The sequence below is a fragment of the Equus caballus genome, chromosome 5 (genome assembly GCF_041296265.1).
Source record: "Equus caballus isolate H_3958 breed thoroughbred chromosome 5, TB-T2T, whole genome shotgun sequence".
NCBI classification, from domain to species: Eukaryota; Metazoa; Chordata; class Mammalia; order Perissodactyla; family Equidae; genus Equus; species Equus caballus.
The window spans coordinates 11,305,183-11,323,024 of NC_091688.1; the positions used below are offsets into that span (position 1 = coordinate 11,305,183).

The window sequence follows — 17,842 nt, forward strand, 5'->3', positions numbered from 1 at the left end:
ATAGATGCAGAGAAAGCATTTGACAAGGTCCAACATCCATTTATGATAAAAACTCTCAATAAAATGGGTACAGAAGTACCTCAACATAATAAAGGCCATATATGACAAACCTACAGCCAAAATCATACTCAATGGGGAAAAACTGAAAGCCATCCCTCCAAGAGCAGGAACAAGTCAAGGGTGCCCACTCTCACCACTCTTATTTCAACATAGTACTGGAGGTTTCGGCCAGAGCAATTAGGCAAGAAAAAGAAATAAAAGGTATCAAAAAGGCAATGAAGAAGTGAAACTCTCAGAATTTGCAGAAGACATAATTTTATATAGAGAAAATCTGAAAGAACTCTTTGGAAAACTATTAGAAATAATCAACAACTACAGCCAAGCTGCAGGGAACAAAATCAACTTACAAAAATCAGTTGCATCTCTATACTCTAATAATGAACTAACAGAAAGAGAACTCAAGAATACAATTCCATTTACAATTGCAACAAAAAGAATAAATATCTTGGAATAAATTTAAGTAAGGAGATGAAAGACCTATACAATGAAAACTCTAAGACATCACTGAAAGAAATCGATGATGACATAAAGAAATGGAATGATATTCCACGCTCGTGGATTGAATGATAAACATGGTAAAAATGTCTATACTACCTAAAGCAATCTACAGATTCAGTGCCATCCCAATCAGAATCCCAATGACGTTCTTCACGGAAACAGAACAAAGAATCTAAAATTCATATGGGGCAACAAAAGACCTCAAATAGCTAAAGCAATCCTGAAATAAAAGAACAAAGCTGGAGGCATCACAATCTCTGACTTCAAAATATACTACAAAGCTATAGTAATCAAAGCAGCATGGTACTGGTACAAAAACAGGCACACAGATCAACCGAACAGAACTGAAAGCCCAGAAATAACACCACACATCTATGAACAGCTAATCAGCTAATCATTGTATGTAAGAACATACAATGGAGAAAGGGAAGTCTCTTCAACAAACGGTGTTGGGGAAACTGGACAGCCACATGCAAAACAATGAAAGTAGACCATTCCCTTTCACCATATACAAAAAGTTAACTCAAAATGGATCAAAGACTTGAGGGTAAGATGTGAAATGATAAAACTCCTATAAGAAAATATAGGCAGTACACTCTTGGACATCAATCTTAGGAGGATCTTTTTGAATCCAATGTCTACTCAGCAAGAGAACTAAAAGAAAAAATAAACAAATGGGACTTCACCAGACTTAAGAGCTTCTGCAACACAAAGGAAACCAGGAACAAAATGAAAAGACAATCCACCAACTGGGAGAAAATATTTGCAAATCATATATCTGATAAGGGGTTATCTCCAAAATACAAAAAGAACTCATACAACTCAACAACAAAAAGACAAACCAATCAAACAATGGCCAGAGGATCTGAATAGACATTTTTCCAAAGAAGATATACAGATGGCCAACAGACATATGAAAAGATGTTCAACATCACTAACCATTAGGGAGATGCAAATCAAAACTACAGTGAGATATCACCTTACACCTGTTAGAATGGCTATAATTACCAAGACAAAAAAACAACAAATGTTGAGACGATGTGGAGAAAAGGGAACCCTCATACATTGCTGGTGGGAGTGCCAGCTGATGTAGCCACTATGGAAAACAGTATGGAGAGTTTTCAAAAAATTAAAAATAGAAATACTATACAACCCAGCTATTCCACTAACGGGTATTTATCCAAAGAACTTGAAATCAACAATTCAAAGAGACTTATGCACCCCTGTGTTCAATGCAGCATTATTCACAATAGCCAAGACAGACATGGAAGCTACCCAAGTGCCCCCTGTGGAATACTACTCAGCTATAAAAAAGACAAAATAGCCCCATTTGCAACAACATGGATGGATCTTGAGGGCATTATGTTAAGCGAAATAAACCAGACAGAGAAAGACAAACACATATGATTTCATTCATATGTGGAAGGTAAACTAACACACGGACAAACGGAACAGATTAGTGGTTACCAGAGGAGAAGGGGGTCAGGGGGTGGGCATAAGGGGTTAAGGGGCACATATATATGGTGATTGACAAATAATAATGTACAACTTAAATTTCACAGTTATAAACTATTATGACCTCAATTAAAAAAATATCGTATGAATATGTAATACATACATGTGGTAAAAATTTAAACAGTACCAAAAAGGGGGGAAAAGTGAGTAACTGTCACCCGGCTGTTCTGAGTCCCTGAAGCAATGACTATGATCAAATGCGAAATCTTCCCAGATAAACTAGCATCATTACTGTGAACTTCAATTGTATGGTAGACCAAGCATACCTTCAGGGCTTTCTCAAGATGTAAAGAATCATGAACTTTTAGCTGGTGATTCTATTCTCTCCTTATCTTGAGTTTCAGGCAACAAGGAACCCACTTTCAACTTGGGATCTCATCCTTGTTAAAGTGACAAGTCATATTTTATACTCAATTTGAAGCCCCATGATCACCTAAGAGAGGCTCTGGGCTTCTCTTACAGAAAAACCAACTTGAGAGAGTTCAATTCTGTTTCCCCACACATGTGAGCAAGTGGCCTTCAGGATAAAATGGGCCAGACTATACCAGACAATCTATCTCCCTAAAATCAAATTAACAAACCATGTAACAAAATATAGACAGAGTGGCGTAGTGGAATAAACAGTCACTGGAGTCAGAAACACTTGAGTTCCAAGCTCTAACATTCCCAAACTATGTCATCATGGACAAGTTACTTAACCTCTCTGAATCTCAGTCTCCTCAACCATAACATAAAACTGAGCTAATAGAGCTAATGGGAGGGGAAGGGAAGGAAAGTGGGAAATGAAGGGAAGAAATCTGAGTTAATAGAGTTGTTGTTGTTGTGATCAAACAAGATACGTATGGAAATATCAGGCATACAGTATGTATTTTATAAGTGATCCTTTTTAAATGAGGGAAAGTTGATTCTAGCTGAGGCTAAAAGAAGAGTTTAAGAAAGAGGAAGTAGCCAAAATGGTCAAAAATCATGAGAAGATGAAAAAATTGCCTAGTAATAACAGGTTACTGAATTTGGGAATTAAATGGTATTGGTGACATCAAAAGCAACTCTACCTAATGGTCAAATCTGTAGTGTAAAGGGCCTTTCCACAAGTCCCTGAAGCTAACTCAGCCTTTAGAACTTGGCTTTGATGGAAGCTTCTGGAAAAATCTTTCCCTGATCTCCAAGGTGATAAGGTAACTCTCCAAATTACTTCCACAGAGAGAATAAATGTCCATTATCATAGCACGTTCATGATACAATAGTGGATTCAGCATAAAGTTTATTAATTTCATGCCATTTTATTCACTTGTCATTATACATCCATTTATCATCATTAGGGTAGATATTATATGCCAGACACTGTGCTGGGTACTGGAGTTCTAAAGATGAGTAAGATATGATGTCTGGTCTTGAGATTATAGACTAGCAGGGGAAACAGATTTTTAAACAGAAAACTACTATATTATTATAAGAAATAGAAAGTTCAAAGGCGGAACTGCGGAAGCAAAAAGGGAAGTGATCCTCTACCTAGGAGAGACAAGAAAGGCTTCATAGACAAGGCCACAAATGGAACATGGAAGAATAACAGTGGAAATTCCTCAAGAGAAAGGACGGAAGATCTTTTAGGCAAAGACACAAGGTCATGAAAATGCAATGAGTTTGGAAAAAAATGGTGTTTTGGGATGATGAGAAATTGTTAATCAGCTTGTGTATCAGCTGATGAGATGAGAACAACAGGTTGGGGCAAATATGCAAACTAATTCTCCCAGACCAGAGTTAGGGTTTTATTTATGGATAACAAGGAGTCAGTGGCAAGGAAAAGACAGAACTAATTTTTCCACTGGTATTCTATTGCCTCAGTGATGTCTCACCCCCTCATCCCCATCCCTCAAGCACCTAGAGTCATCTTCTTTAATCCTATCCCTTAACAAAGCTCTTCAATTCACATGTATTAAGTTAAGCAAGTGAAATTCTTGGAGAAAGCAAAAAAGATTTTCAGGTTGTATGCTAATAGGGGGGAGAAAATAACTGTATCCTCAAACAAGGTGCAAAAGTTGCTTTTTTGAAGTGATTATACTGAAATACCTTTAAACATATTTGTAATATGTGAGGTTGACTTTAACATTTTTAAAAGGAAACTGAATACAGAAAAAATACTGATTAAGTTATTTAATAATCTACCTAACTGGACTCTACTTTCAATCTCCTCTCATTACAATGTACTCTGCAGATGCTATGAAAATGTTCTGGGGCCGGCCCCGTGGCCAAGTGGTTAAGTTCGTATACTCCACTGCAGGCAGTCCAGTGTTTCATTGGTTCGAATCCTGGGCGGGGACATGGTAACGCTCAGCAAGCCACGTTGAGGCAGCGTCCCACATGCCACAACTAGAAGGACCCACAACTAAGAATATACAACTATGTACTGGGGGGCTTTGGGGAGAAAAAGGAAAAAAATAAAATCTTTATAAAAAAAAAAGAAAATGTTCTCATGTGATTGTCTCATCCCCCGTACCGCGGGCTTTAGGAGCTTACTAATGCATACAAAAGAAAGCCCACACTTTTTTTTGGTATGGCATTCAAGACTATATAATGTGGTACCTCTCCAGCCTCATTCCCCAAGAGATTTCTACCCCACCTTCTTAGACTATTCTCTTAGAAGTTTCCTAAACATCTATTGCCGTTTCCCTCACCTACACCTTTGTTCATACTGTTCTCTAGCCGAAGGCAGTGTAGCCAAGGATGTGGGTTTTAGAGCCATTTAGACCTAGATTCAAATTCCATCTCTACTACTCCTTATTTACTTGTGCTATCTTGGGTAAATCAGTTAACCTCTCTGACCCTCAATTTCACCCGTAAACAGAGGTCAAGAGTACCTATCTTAAAAGATTTATGGTGATGATTTTGAATTAAGATAGTACTTAGTATATAATGCCTGGTTGGTACTAAACAGAAGCTGGTTTATGGTCTTCTGTCCAGACATGTCCTCTCCCTCTGTCTTAAGCCTTCTGAAACTCTTTATGTCTTTATGAAACTCAGCACAAAAGCCGATATTTTCAAAAAGCCTTCCATAATTTTCCAAATTAGAAGTAATCTCTGATCTCTAGGGTCAATACTTTCAGGGGTAATTCTCTTATAAGGATTTCTTTCATTCAGGGTTATACCATAGTTATTTGTTTATAAATGCTTATGTTTACTAGGTTGTAAATCACCTAAATGCAGAGAATATATTTTGCATATTGCAAAATTAATATCTGACAAATTAAAAACAAGTCCAATTGTCCAGCTACGTGGATTTGTGTATAAAATGTAGAAGATGATGACAGCAACATTTATTATTTATTGATTGATCATTTACCTTGAGTTTCCCACCTATCTCAATACTTTCCATATATTTTCTAATTTTATTCCACAATATTATGCAGAACATACTAGTATTCTGAATTCATAGAAGAAATTGAGGCACAGAAAAGTTGGTAACTTGCCCAAAGCGTCAGAGCTAATATTCAGTGGCAACAGGAAGCAAACCTGGCAACCTGACTCCAGTACTCTTAATCAGAACACTACTCAAGACAGAAGCTATGAACGACATCCCTCCCCCGCCCCCCATCTAAACTTAGATGTTTAAAAGCAGAACCTTGCCAAAGAAGGATCTCAGAAAATTCAGAAACATTTCCTCTCCCAAAACAAACTTATGGTCTGTGTTGTAGAACTAAGGAAGGAATTAAGTGCCTTGAAAATTTTAATGTGGGGATGGGAGGTGGAGTGAGCCTACACGTATGATCTTGAAGATCAAATCGCCCCTTCAAGTGGTAGAACACTCTATTAGTAACATGGCAAATGTAAAGTACACTGAAATACTATTCACATTTGTCCTCTAAAAGCAAGAGCTACAGTTGAGATAGCTGGTAAAAAAGTGCTCTGTCTTCAACAGTTTGTGCTATAAGCACTTACTTTTCTTCTTAAAGTGTCTGCCAAGTTAAAACTGTATATCCTCTTAACTCTTTAGACAAGGACTTGGGACAATGAAAATGGTAAATCACTAAGTACAACATATAGTATTTGTAAATACAACTCCCCCAGAGGACACAGAACAGTGAGGAAGATGGCTGAATTTAATATTCTTCCTCAAATAAATATAAAGGAAGAAGTATATAAAAATTTGAGGTAACCAGGCTTCAAACAAGAACAGCTCACGATCTACATTATATCTGTTTATTCCTTAACATGCTCTCCATAGAGTCTCTTGTCTTATTTGGTTATTCTCTTTTTTATGAACACTTATCTTGCTTTCTCATTGCCAGAAGAGAGTGCTAATTTGGAGTGATGACTGGAGTGTCACTGCAAATAAAAGACCACAAATACTTTAGGCTCTTTTCATATCAAGATTACAGACCTAGAAGTAGGGCTTTTGCCTCATGTTTTCTCTCTTTGGGGTGAGGTGGAAGGGTGGTAATACTTGTATTCAAAATGCAACACAACGACTGAAAATCACAATGGCTTTTTTCCTTACGTGGGAGTTCACAGACTCTGTGTACAGTCAAATCTGATTTTCACTCAGGATCCTGCAGCCTCAGAACACTTTCAAATGAATTTGCCCTTTCAGCTTTTCTGTTTATGCATGATATATATACAGTTGCCTTATGAACATCCTCTTCCTCTCCCTTGAGATGAGATGCAAATATAATATGCAGAGATTCTTAACAGTTTTTCTTCCATCAATGCTCTGTTAAGCGATACTATTCAACTGTCCAATTTCTCCACTCCTTCTTACTTCCTTCAAACCATCCCAAAGTCTTCATATACTTCCCCACAGTACCCTCTGATTTAAATATAAAAGAGAGAAAATAATTGAAGTGCTGGCATTTTTGTCGTTTAACTTATTGAGCCATAGTGGCTTTCTTGATATGCATAATCATTCTTCTATTAAAACCACTTTATAATAGATTTTCTTCTTTGATCAAGCTTCTATTCTTTCTGGATCTTGGAGTTACAAGCATTTCATTTTTGTCTGGATTTGATTCATCAGGAGAGTCCCCCAATTTGACCAGAGTGTTCATTTACCTTAATATAGACACAAATCTATGCTGATGTGGGTAGTATGTGAGAGCCCACACAAAGCTATTCAAACATAGGTTCCAAGATGATCTTTTTTTTTTTTAAGATTGACAGTTGAGCTAACATCTGTTGCCAATGTTCTTTTTTTTTCTTCTTCTTCTCCTCAAAGCCCCCCAGTACACAGCTGTATATTCTAATTGTAAATGCCTCTGGTTGTGCTATGTGGGATATTGCCTCAGCATGGCTTCAGCATGGCCTGATAAGCGGTGCCAGGATCCAAACCAGAGAAACTCTGGGCCGCCAAAGTGGAGTGCATGAACTTAACCACTCGGCCACGGGGTCAGCCCCCAAGATGATCTTTAAAGGTTTTAAATAAATGCCGTTTGTAAACCCAACAGTTTTTGTCCTTGACCTTTCTTTCAGCATGTGGTTTTTCAGAACTGACTTGGTAAAAATATAGGTAAACATGTCTAAGAAAGAATGAATACAAAATCACAACCTATCAATAAGAGGTCTTACTCTTTAAACTAAAATGTTACAATTAGTTCTCCCTGCATTCTACAAAGGATCTAAGCTTGAGCGAATTAGTTGTTTGAACTGTACTTGTAAGACAGATAATAAACAACTTTGTGACCTAATATTCTCATTTTACCATTGTCTCATTTTACTATCTTACAGAGATAGTAAAAAAAAAAAAAACAAACTTCTATCATCATCACATAACCATTTGTTGAGCACTATGGCTAGTTACTGTGCTAAGGACTTTATACAAATTATTTCACTAAATCCACACAGTAACCTATTGAGGAAAATACTATTTTTATCCTCAATTTACAAAGAGAAAACATGGTCTTAGAGAGACTTAATTTGTTCAAAGCCACACCTATGGAACAGCAAAGCTACAAATCCACTTGTGAAGACTGATGCAATACACCAGTCGTTGATTTGCAGCATATCGATTCAGTAAGCTTGTCACGTGCCTTGCGCCGACATGAATATTCAAAATCAGAACAGAAGGAGGAAGGGGTCTTAGGTGAGCATTTGATATGGACAGGGGAGTCTTGGCTCTCATACATTATATATAGATATTACATTTCAAATCTTACATACCTAGATTCTTAAAAGCCTTCTTGCATGCAGAATTTTGTCTATTATATTTCCCTTTAAGTATGATTTCAAGGGATGTCATTAGAGGAAAGGGCTGGGCCACAGAACCAAGGAGAGAGAGAACGTTCTACAGTCAGTATATAAGGCTTGCCAGGCCACTACCTTCCCCCAAAATCCCAATCTAAGATCTGGGAGATAGGAGTTTCTTTATCACAAGGGAACAGTTTCAAGATCATCCAGTTAAACCCAAATCTTCTCTTTCCTCCCCACTGGTATCCTTGCTTAGGAATGCCAAATCCCTTTCTAATCCTAAACTATAAAGATCAATATCAATAGAATGATATAGTCACAATCTATGATTAATAGAATAATGGGTCATTATTTCAATAAAATATCATATTATCTTCATATACTTCAATTTTTTTGATTCATTCAAACAAATACCAGCTCTTAACTAACTTACCTAATAGAAGGAAATGAACTATACTACTAATCAAAAGGACTTCCAGATTTGGTAGCTTGACATATTTTCAATTCCAAAATTCTTAAGCTTTATAAATAGATTTTTCTGAATAAATAATGGAAACATTCCATACTGAAGATTTTTTATAATCATTCTAAGACAAGGTGGACCAGATTTTTTTATGGCAAACTCATGGTGCTCTAAGTGTTGGACACTTCCTATACCTTATGACGAGATTTTAAAAGGGGTAGTATAAACTGAACAGAAGACACGAGCACATATAAAATTCAAATGTTATCTAAAAAAAGAGCTTAATATGATCATGAATATAAACAAAATATATCAGCCCAATAATTTTACCATTGGAATCTGTCTCTACCAAATAAATATGAACATTAGCATTCGTTAAAAATATTTTGGTATAAACTGCTTCTCTCTCTGGGAAAATAGCCATGTACACATATAGATTGGTCTAGCAAGTACAATTTTCTTTGTAGAGCTTCTTCTAAGAAATTTTACCATTTCTAAAGGCTAACTTAATACGTCAACAACTCAGACTTCAAAGTAGTCAGAAATCATGTCTAAGTATCAGTTTAGAATGATACATGTGTGTAGACCAACACACACACACACACACATACACACACACAGAGGAAGGAAAAGGAAGAAGATTCACCTCCACCAGAATCACCAGAACCTCATGTTTTCTCCCTGCCCCAAACTTTTTTTTCTGTTAAGAATTAATCTTTTTTGGGGGCTGGCCCTGTGGCCGAGTGGTTAAGTTCTTGCCCTCCGCTTTGGCGGCCCAGGGTTTTGCTGGTTCGGATCCTGGGTGCGGACATGCCACCACTCATCAAGCCATGCTGAGGTGGCGTCCCACATGCCACAGCTAGAAGGACCCACAACTAAAAATATACAACTGTGTACCGAGGAGCTTTGGGGAGAAAAGGGAAAAATAAAATCTTAAAAAAAAAAAAAGAATTAATCTTTTGATTTGGTATCCAAAGGAACTTGTGTTCACAATTAGAGCACACACAATACCAGCTGTTCTCAGGGGTGGATATTAAAAATATTTAACAATAGGCACAGGCATCAACCTATCATAAAAAACTAGTACAACTCTACCATTACATACCTGATTGTCCCTGATTTTAGCATATCCTTGGCCATAAAAATATAGTTCCACCCAATTTTTAAGTATAATAATATAGGTAGACATAGTAAATATCCTTCTTATATTATAATGGGATTTAAAATTTATATTGTGAGGATCAAAGTCTGACCTTCCAGAAAAGCTCAAACAGCAAAGAAGGATGTGCAACTAACGGTATTGGTGCAGTGTACAAAATAACTCATATTCAAATTTAAATTCAAATTTAAGTTCACCTTTAATTAACATAATCAGCTTTGATTTGTTATATATGAGGATCACTGGATTCCTATAGTCACACATCTGGTCTGAGTAGAAGCCAGCCTCATCTACTACATTGACTAGAGTTTGTGGAGAACATAGTTTTAAGGGGCACATACGATATGGCAGCAAAGGGTGAGGACACACGTGCAGTTACACGGAAGAAGAAACAGAAGAACATGGCAGCCAACAGACTCAAAAAGATGGGCGCACTATAAAGGATTTAAGAGCACAAGGAAAATACTACATTTCTTGGCACTCTGGTGCTGTTACCACACCTCAGTGCATTAGAAATGCCACTGCAGCTCCCTCCCCTGCTCCGTGCCACTCCCTCAACTTACAGCAGAACATACACCATGAAAAACTAAGATTTCAAATTTAGTACCAAGAAGTTAATAGTTAGTAGCCAGCTCTTCCCTGGAAATGATCATTTCTGAAATTTGGTTACAGACTTATAAGATTACATAAACTGTATTTTGGAAAAATCACTTTCTTAATGACAAACCAATTCTTAATGAGAAAAATTTCATGGGAGGTACCTCTGATTAGCTTCTTTATAACTAAAATATTGATTAACCTTTCTCATAACCCTGGATTAATTAAGCTAATGTAGCCCCTCAGAAAAATAATATTTCTGTATTCATTTCACTTCCTGGCTGTGGGTCCTTTAATCAAACAAACAAACAATAACCTATTTTCAAAAACCGTAAGAAACCTCAAAAACCAGTTAAGATGGATGTAGAAGTAACCTCACTTGTTTGTCTATTAATAAATCCAGTACACTTAATCAGCAGAGATATTAAACAAGATGGCAAGGAGAGCGGGACTTTGAGCGTTGGTTTTAAAGGTTGTATGGAGGGGAACGATCAGACTTAGCCATCTGTCCTAAGCCAGACAGAGACCTCCATGTTTATGTAGGATCACTGCAATTTGTAGACAAAAGACATTTTTTCATTTGTCCACATGGTTAGTTCCTGCAGGTTCCATTTTTGTTGTGCTTCATTATTAAGAAGGCTTTTGTTATCCAGTCTTTTCTATCCCAACTTCCTGACTGCATCAAATTCTCATTTAAATACACTTTAATGCATTCAAATAAACTATTAAAAGAAAAAACCCAGGATCCAGATAACAGAAAAAGAACCATTAAAAAGGCACATTTAGAATACAAGGTCAAAGTGATCTTTTCAGGGAGAAAAGGTTGTAATGAACATGTACAAGGGAAGGATTGAGATACTCAAAAATATCACATACATTCACCACCTTTCCTTCATTCTCAATGCTTTCCAAAGTCTTCTCTCTTCTTACCAAGCAGCCCTAGTCAATGTAATTTTCCTTGCCACACAGCACTCAAATATATCCTCCAGACACCTACAACTTCCCTCCCATGTCAATACCTCTAAGACCTTGGATGCTTGCAATGGCATCTCTGACAGGGAAAAATGACTGTATTGCTGATTAATATTGAGGTGGACCTCTGAGCATGACACTGTGTATTTCCAAAGGCACCATTTGCAAGATTCCTCCAGAATATTCTGGCAAAGCTGTTTCAGGAGTTCTGCACTATTTTAGGGATAGCATGTAACAAGGTACAAACAACAATGAATTTACAACATGAAGCCCTGCAATTTTGGTTCTGCCATAGTACTCTTTAACCCTCTCAGACACTCAATTTCTTCAACTATAAAACAGATAATCTTAGGTACTTCATAGAATTTTTATGAAGACTCAAGGAAAACACAGTAAAGTATCCAACCAAAAAGGAACTGACATATTACAGGCAGCAAACAAATAAGTGGCAGTTATTCGTATTAAAATACTATAACCTAAATTTCTTTAAAATTAAAGGGTTGTTGTCTCAAGTATGACTATACTATTCTATCATTCTAGTCACCAGAGTTATGATCTTACGAACTAGATTAAAAACGTAAAGTAGGCTCTCCAAGTTAAGTGGACTTAAATTTTAACTTATCTCTAATTCTTTTCTAGAAAACTAATTAGATCTTATTATGGCAGCTGCTCTTGATATTTTCTACTCTCAAAGTATTGTAGAAGCAAGGAATACAACTGGGGCAACACTAAAGAAGTACAATTAGAGAAGAATATACTTTAATGGCAGCTGGTAGAGTACTTTCTATAGATGCATCAGTAGCCATGAGAAACCAGAAATCAAGGAGATAAAATGGTTAAGAGAGGAATAGAAAAGTAGGGATTGGGTTGAGAAAGGATGACAGATTCAGATAAGTAGGAGAGAAAGGATAAGATAGAAATATATGAGGAACAAACAGGACCACAAGTTCAGAGTTAAGAATAGGAACAGTACAGAACAATTCAGAAACTTTCTTCATAGATGTTTTGTGTCAGAAAATAGGAAGAAGGTTGGACAAGGAGCATTATGCCAGATTCTTGAAAATCTAGAACACAGGTGATAGTTTAGATATGATGCCTAAGATCAAACACATGAGGAAAGAGGAATAATTAACGGAGTAGAGAGAGGAGTGACCTTTAAAAATTACACTATGATTAATCTATATTTATTTTAAAGGCTGATTTCCTAATTAATTACTACAAAATTTGAAATCTGAGCTACTTTTGGATCATTTCTACTATTGTATTTTTTTCTATACTTGGAATTGGATTTTCTTAAGGATCATATTTAACAGTGAGAGTAAAATATAATTTTTAAATTAGATAAAGGTATTTGAAGTGAAACAGATAAAATAATTGACAAGTTCAGTAATATATTTATCAAATTTTCCCCTAATTTTTAATGATGGTCAAATATACAAGTTGTAGTGACATATAAATACTGAGTTTGAAAGAAACTTTTCTGAATGACCTAGGGGTCAATTTAATAAGCAAGGTCTGACTCTATCTGAATTCTCTGTGTACTGATTAAGGACATGTGGTAGCAGTGTACAAAGGTAGACTGAAGGGGATATAAAGGTGTTTAACCTACGGCAGGGTGGGGTGGAGGAAGGAACAAGAATGAGGAGATGAAAAGTACAAATGAATGAAAAGAGACAAATATAGGAGATATTTCAAAGAAACTATTATTGTTATTTGATGAATAATTACAGGGAAGATACAAAGAGATGCAACAATAATAATGTGGGAGTTTTAGGCTTAAATGACTTTGAAGAATGACAAAGCCAAAAGAAAACAAGGATGTTAATATGTCAAAGGTTGAAAGAAAAAAAATCAAAGGAATAGCATGTTATAATAAATTTCTTTTGGTTGTACACAATAAATTCCCAAAGAGCTCACTGTCTGATTTAAATTAACCTCACTTCTTTCTATGGTCATTTAGGGTCTTTGAAAATTTAGTTAGATAAAATTTATTTTGTTAATTCAACAAATCCTTAGAAAACAAATAGAAGAAGAAATTTCTAAAACTGGTATTTTATAGCACTTTATTACACAGGAATCCCATGGGAACGGTGTTAAAAATGGAGGTTCTGGAGCTTTCGGGTTGGCGAACACATTAAAGTGATGGGAAGGTGGCTTGCCCAGAGAGGGCATGGAAGCCCCACACCACCATCCCCACCAATACCTTTCCTTATGCATCTTTTCTATTTGCTTATTCCTGAGTTGTATCCTTTATAATAAATTGGTAAACATTTGGTCAAATTTGGCTGATGAAACATCAGGACGTGCTGCCTTCTGGGAGACAGATCTTTGACTCCAGCTTTAAGATCCTGATGTACTACAAGCACTACAAGAATGTTCTAGCCTTTATTTTTGCTGTTGAGGAGATCAACAAGCTCCAGCCTATTATCCAATCTTTCCCTTGGAGTTGGTCTTTACATCTTCCAAAGTGACGAACTTCAAAAAAGATCTTGGAGAGCCTCCTTATGTGGCTCTTAGAAGGTCTTGAGACGGTACCTAATTACTCCCATGAAAGGAAGAACAAGTCTGTAGCAGCTATTGTTGGAAACACTTTGGAAATACTTCTTTTTCGTCCCAGATGGAAACACTGTTGGAGCTCTACAAATTCTCACAGGTGGGATCAAGACAGGATGTATCAGGGATAGAATCTTTGCTTCTCCCATGTAATTATAGGCTATTTAGTAAAATGAAAAAAGAGAACTATGCATACCATAAAGAAAAAACAACAATAACAAAATGTTGGTTCCTGAGTCCCACCCTCAAAACTCTAACTTATTAAATCTGAGGTTTAGAAATTTGCATTTTTAATACATATCTCAGGGAATTAGTAACTTCAAAGTAGATGATCAGTAAACCATACTTTGAAAAAAACTAGTATAGATATTGGAACCTGTCTATAAATGTTGAACTCAGAGAAAGGAGAAATGTGCGTTTTTCTGCTTTTGGTCATGGGGCTGGTGAGAGGGAGTGGAGAGGAAAGATTTACTTATTCATTTTTTAAAAAAAATTGTGTGCCAATTTACCAGGTCTCATGCAAGGCAAAGTGAATACCAAGATAAATAGGAATTTTTAACCTAAGTAAGTTTTTGAGTTTAGTGAGAATAATTATACATGTAAAGCTTATTTGTAATGCTTTTACAAATCTATATAAATTTATTTGGTTAAAAAAGATATTAAATTTAATACTGGAACTTGAATTACACAAACGGTTCACAGAAATTTAGTATAAAAGTTAACTTCACAAATGGAAATCTATGAGAATTTAAAATGAAATAGAACGAGAAGCTGAGAACTGGGCTGTTACTGTACTAGTGTAGTTTACATACACTAGTAAATGTCCTATTCTTCTCTTTACTCTCATCCTCCCCTTCTCATATTTTAAACTAGTCCATATACATGAAATCAGTACAACCTCACAAAATGCAGTTTTGAACTCTTCGCCTACATTTTCAAGTGACATTATACCCCCAAAGGATAAAAGTAAAACTGAGGTAAACAGTCGGTTAACACGATGAAAATTAATTCAGAAAATGTTGACTTTTACTGTACGTGGAGCCATAAGTTCTTGAACATTACACATTTTTTTAACATTTACTGTTTATTAGGTGATGGGAAGAAGAGATAAAAGCTGTTTTTATGGGACAACTTTGTAAGATTTAGAGTTATAGAAAAATATAATGGGCTTCCTGGTGAAACAGGAGCTCCCTATCACCAGAAGTACTGAAAAAGTGTGAAGGATACCCCATCAGATACATAAATCACTTCTATGAAGGGCAAAAGGTAAGACTAGATCAATCTAACGGTAGTTATCTACCCAATGAACACTTTACTATTTTTGTGGCTACAAAACTCAGCACTGTACTTAAAGGGCTTCCAGTCTAATGGAATTACAATATGTAACAAAGAGAAGTGCAGGAAAGGATATCTGGGCACAGTGAGCAGCAAGGTCAAAGGTTAAACAACAACGACGAGAAACCAACATAGGGTGTTTGAGGATCTATCAGTAGTTCAATGTTGCTGGAGTGTAAAAAGGGCCTATGCAAGTGGGAGGTGATCATGCTGAAGAGGTAGGTGACGGCCTGAAGAAGGGACGTGAGAGGGGGCATTAAATATCACATAAAGAAGCTTAGATTTTATTCTGTGGCCATCAAGACACCACTGAAGGATTTTAACAGTGCAAGTGCAGATAAAAGAGCCTAGCACTATTAAGAAGTAATGGCAGGGAATGATGAAAGTCTAAACTTGTACTAAGTGGCAGAGTAGCAGGGGTAGGAAAAAATGATGAATTCAAGACATATTAAAAAGAAAATGATCAGATTTATTCTTAGATACATACCAAAATTGATTTTACATTGATAAGATTCCAGTCTTTAATGGTGAAAACTTCGTACTTAAATAAATTTGATTTTAAATGTACAGAATGCTAAAGAATAGGGCTATGCTTAATAAAACTAAACTACCTCAACATTTTACAAGTTATAATAAAACACAGCAATAGTCTATATTGTTTGAATTTCTACAGCAATCCTCTGGGTTCATAAGTAGAATGCCAAATTGGCATAAATATATCTTCATATCTGTCAGTTGCATATAAGAAGTCTGGCAAATTTTTATAGAAACATTCCTTATTTGAGACTAAAAAATTAAAAAGTTCTTAATGGTTAAGATCACGTCATATCAAAACTTCTGGATAGCCTAAATATTTCCTCCATATTTTAAAAATTCGTGCCCTTGGCTAAATTTGTATGAAGGCTAGAAAACAAATTTCAAGTAGATGATTTCATTGCTACTAACAATTCAGAGACTTAATTATCTTTTGTAATTGAGATTACTTTTGTCACTATACTGAATGATATATGTTCAGTCTAGCGGCGGGGCTGGGAGGCGTTGGTCACAGATGGATACATATTATAAGCCATACTTCAAAAAAGGCTAATCATCCCAAAAATATTATAAGAAATGAAATATTATTTACTATTAACACAGTTCTGAAATATGCTAACAACACACAAATTTAAACAGCAAAAAGTAAGTCTAAGATAATTAAAAGTGACTATTAAAAAACCCTTATATTTATATCTGCAGAAGTAATACAAATGTTAAAAAGTAGAGAACTGAACAAGCTGGAAAGAACAATGCTCCTAGGCTTACAATAAGAAAAAAGCTGGAAAACTATAAATTAATGACATTTCTTGAACGTATTAAAGAACTGAATCACTGGTAAAACAACATAAAATCAGGAGAAACTGGTACCTGTAGGGAGAGACAATACCAGAGTATTTGCTTACCTGACACAGAAACAGCTGGATAAGCCAATAGAAAGATTAAGCTCAAGTTTAACAAAATGCTACAGGATGGCTAGCATGAGACTGTGAGGCCCCTGCAGTCCTAAAAATTGGGGGTAGGGAAGTAGCACCCTTTTGCAAACTGTTCCTCCATGAACCCCATCAAGAAAGACTGGAGAGAATCTTGAGCAAACTTCTCATGTGGTGTTAGCTGGAGGAAGGAAACAGCAACCGTTCCCTAAACATCACCCAGAGCCACTCTACTATGTTCCCTACGCAACAAAAGGATTAGTCTGTAGGAGACAGGGAGGGGCAAAAAATTATAGCCTGAGGGCACTGGTAGAAACCTACTGCAGCTGGGAGAGAGGAACAGGAAACAAAAAAGCTTTACTCTTGGTCAAGGAGCAGCACCATATGCCAGATCCAGCATTACAATTGGAAGAAGGGCAGAAATAATTGGGGAGCCCACACCCCCAAGAAATAGGTTCACAGTATCTGACTCAGCCTGAGGATTAATCAGAACATCAGAGAACCTCTCCTCCCACAACCGCCCTCACCACCTAACAAGCACTGAGGAAACCAAAGGAATACGGGAAGGCCTGCTGCGAGAGACAGACGCCTGCTGGGAGACAGTGAGGGGAGGACTGAGACCCAACAGACAGAGCACAGCGAGAGCATTCCTCTACCAAAGGAGGCCACATTCTAGACACAAAGCATTAATAGGAAAAATGGAAACTTGCAGTGTACTGAGGATAATCACAACAACAACAAACTCCAAAACAACAATCATGACTAAATTAACACAAACCCCACATTGAAAGTCTGGCAGAACGAAAAGCATGTTTATCTCCAAGCATGAAAAATATTTACCTCACTATCAAATGTCCCATACAATATGTCTGGTTTTCAACCAAAGATTACAAAGCATTCAGGGAAAAAAACAGTCTGAAAAGTCAAAGCAATCATCAAACCAGACTCAGGTATGACACAGATGATGGGACTATTTGAAATAAAATAATTATGATTAATGTGTTAAAGAGTCTAATGAAAAAGGTAGGAAAAAATATACTATCAGATAAG

At 36.4% G+C, this 17,842-nt stretch overlaps 1 protein-coding gene and 1 non-coding gene across 12 annotated transcripts in view; both read right to left on the reverse strand.

Annotated features, from left to right (window-relative positions):
* COP1 (COP1 E3 ubiquitin ligase) overlaps nucleotides 1-17,842 on the reverse strand; it is a 246,122-nt gene that overhangs the window by 16,175 nt on the left and 212,105 nt on the right. The window lies entirely within an intron of this gene.
* Nucleotides 10,939-11,079, reverse strand: LOC111773707 (small Cajal body-specific RNA 3). Its single transcript, XR_002808401.1, has one exon. It is a non-coding gene; the product is annotated as a small Cajal body-specific RNA 3 (non-coding RNA).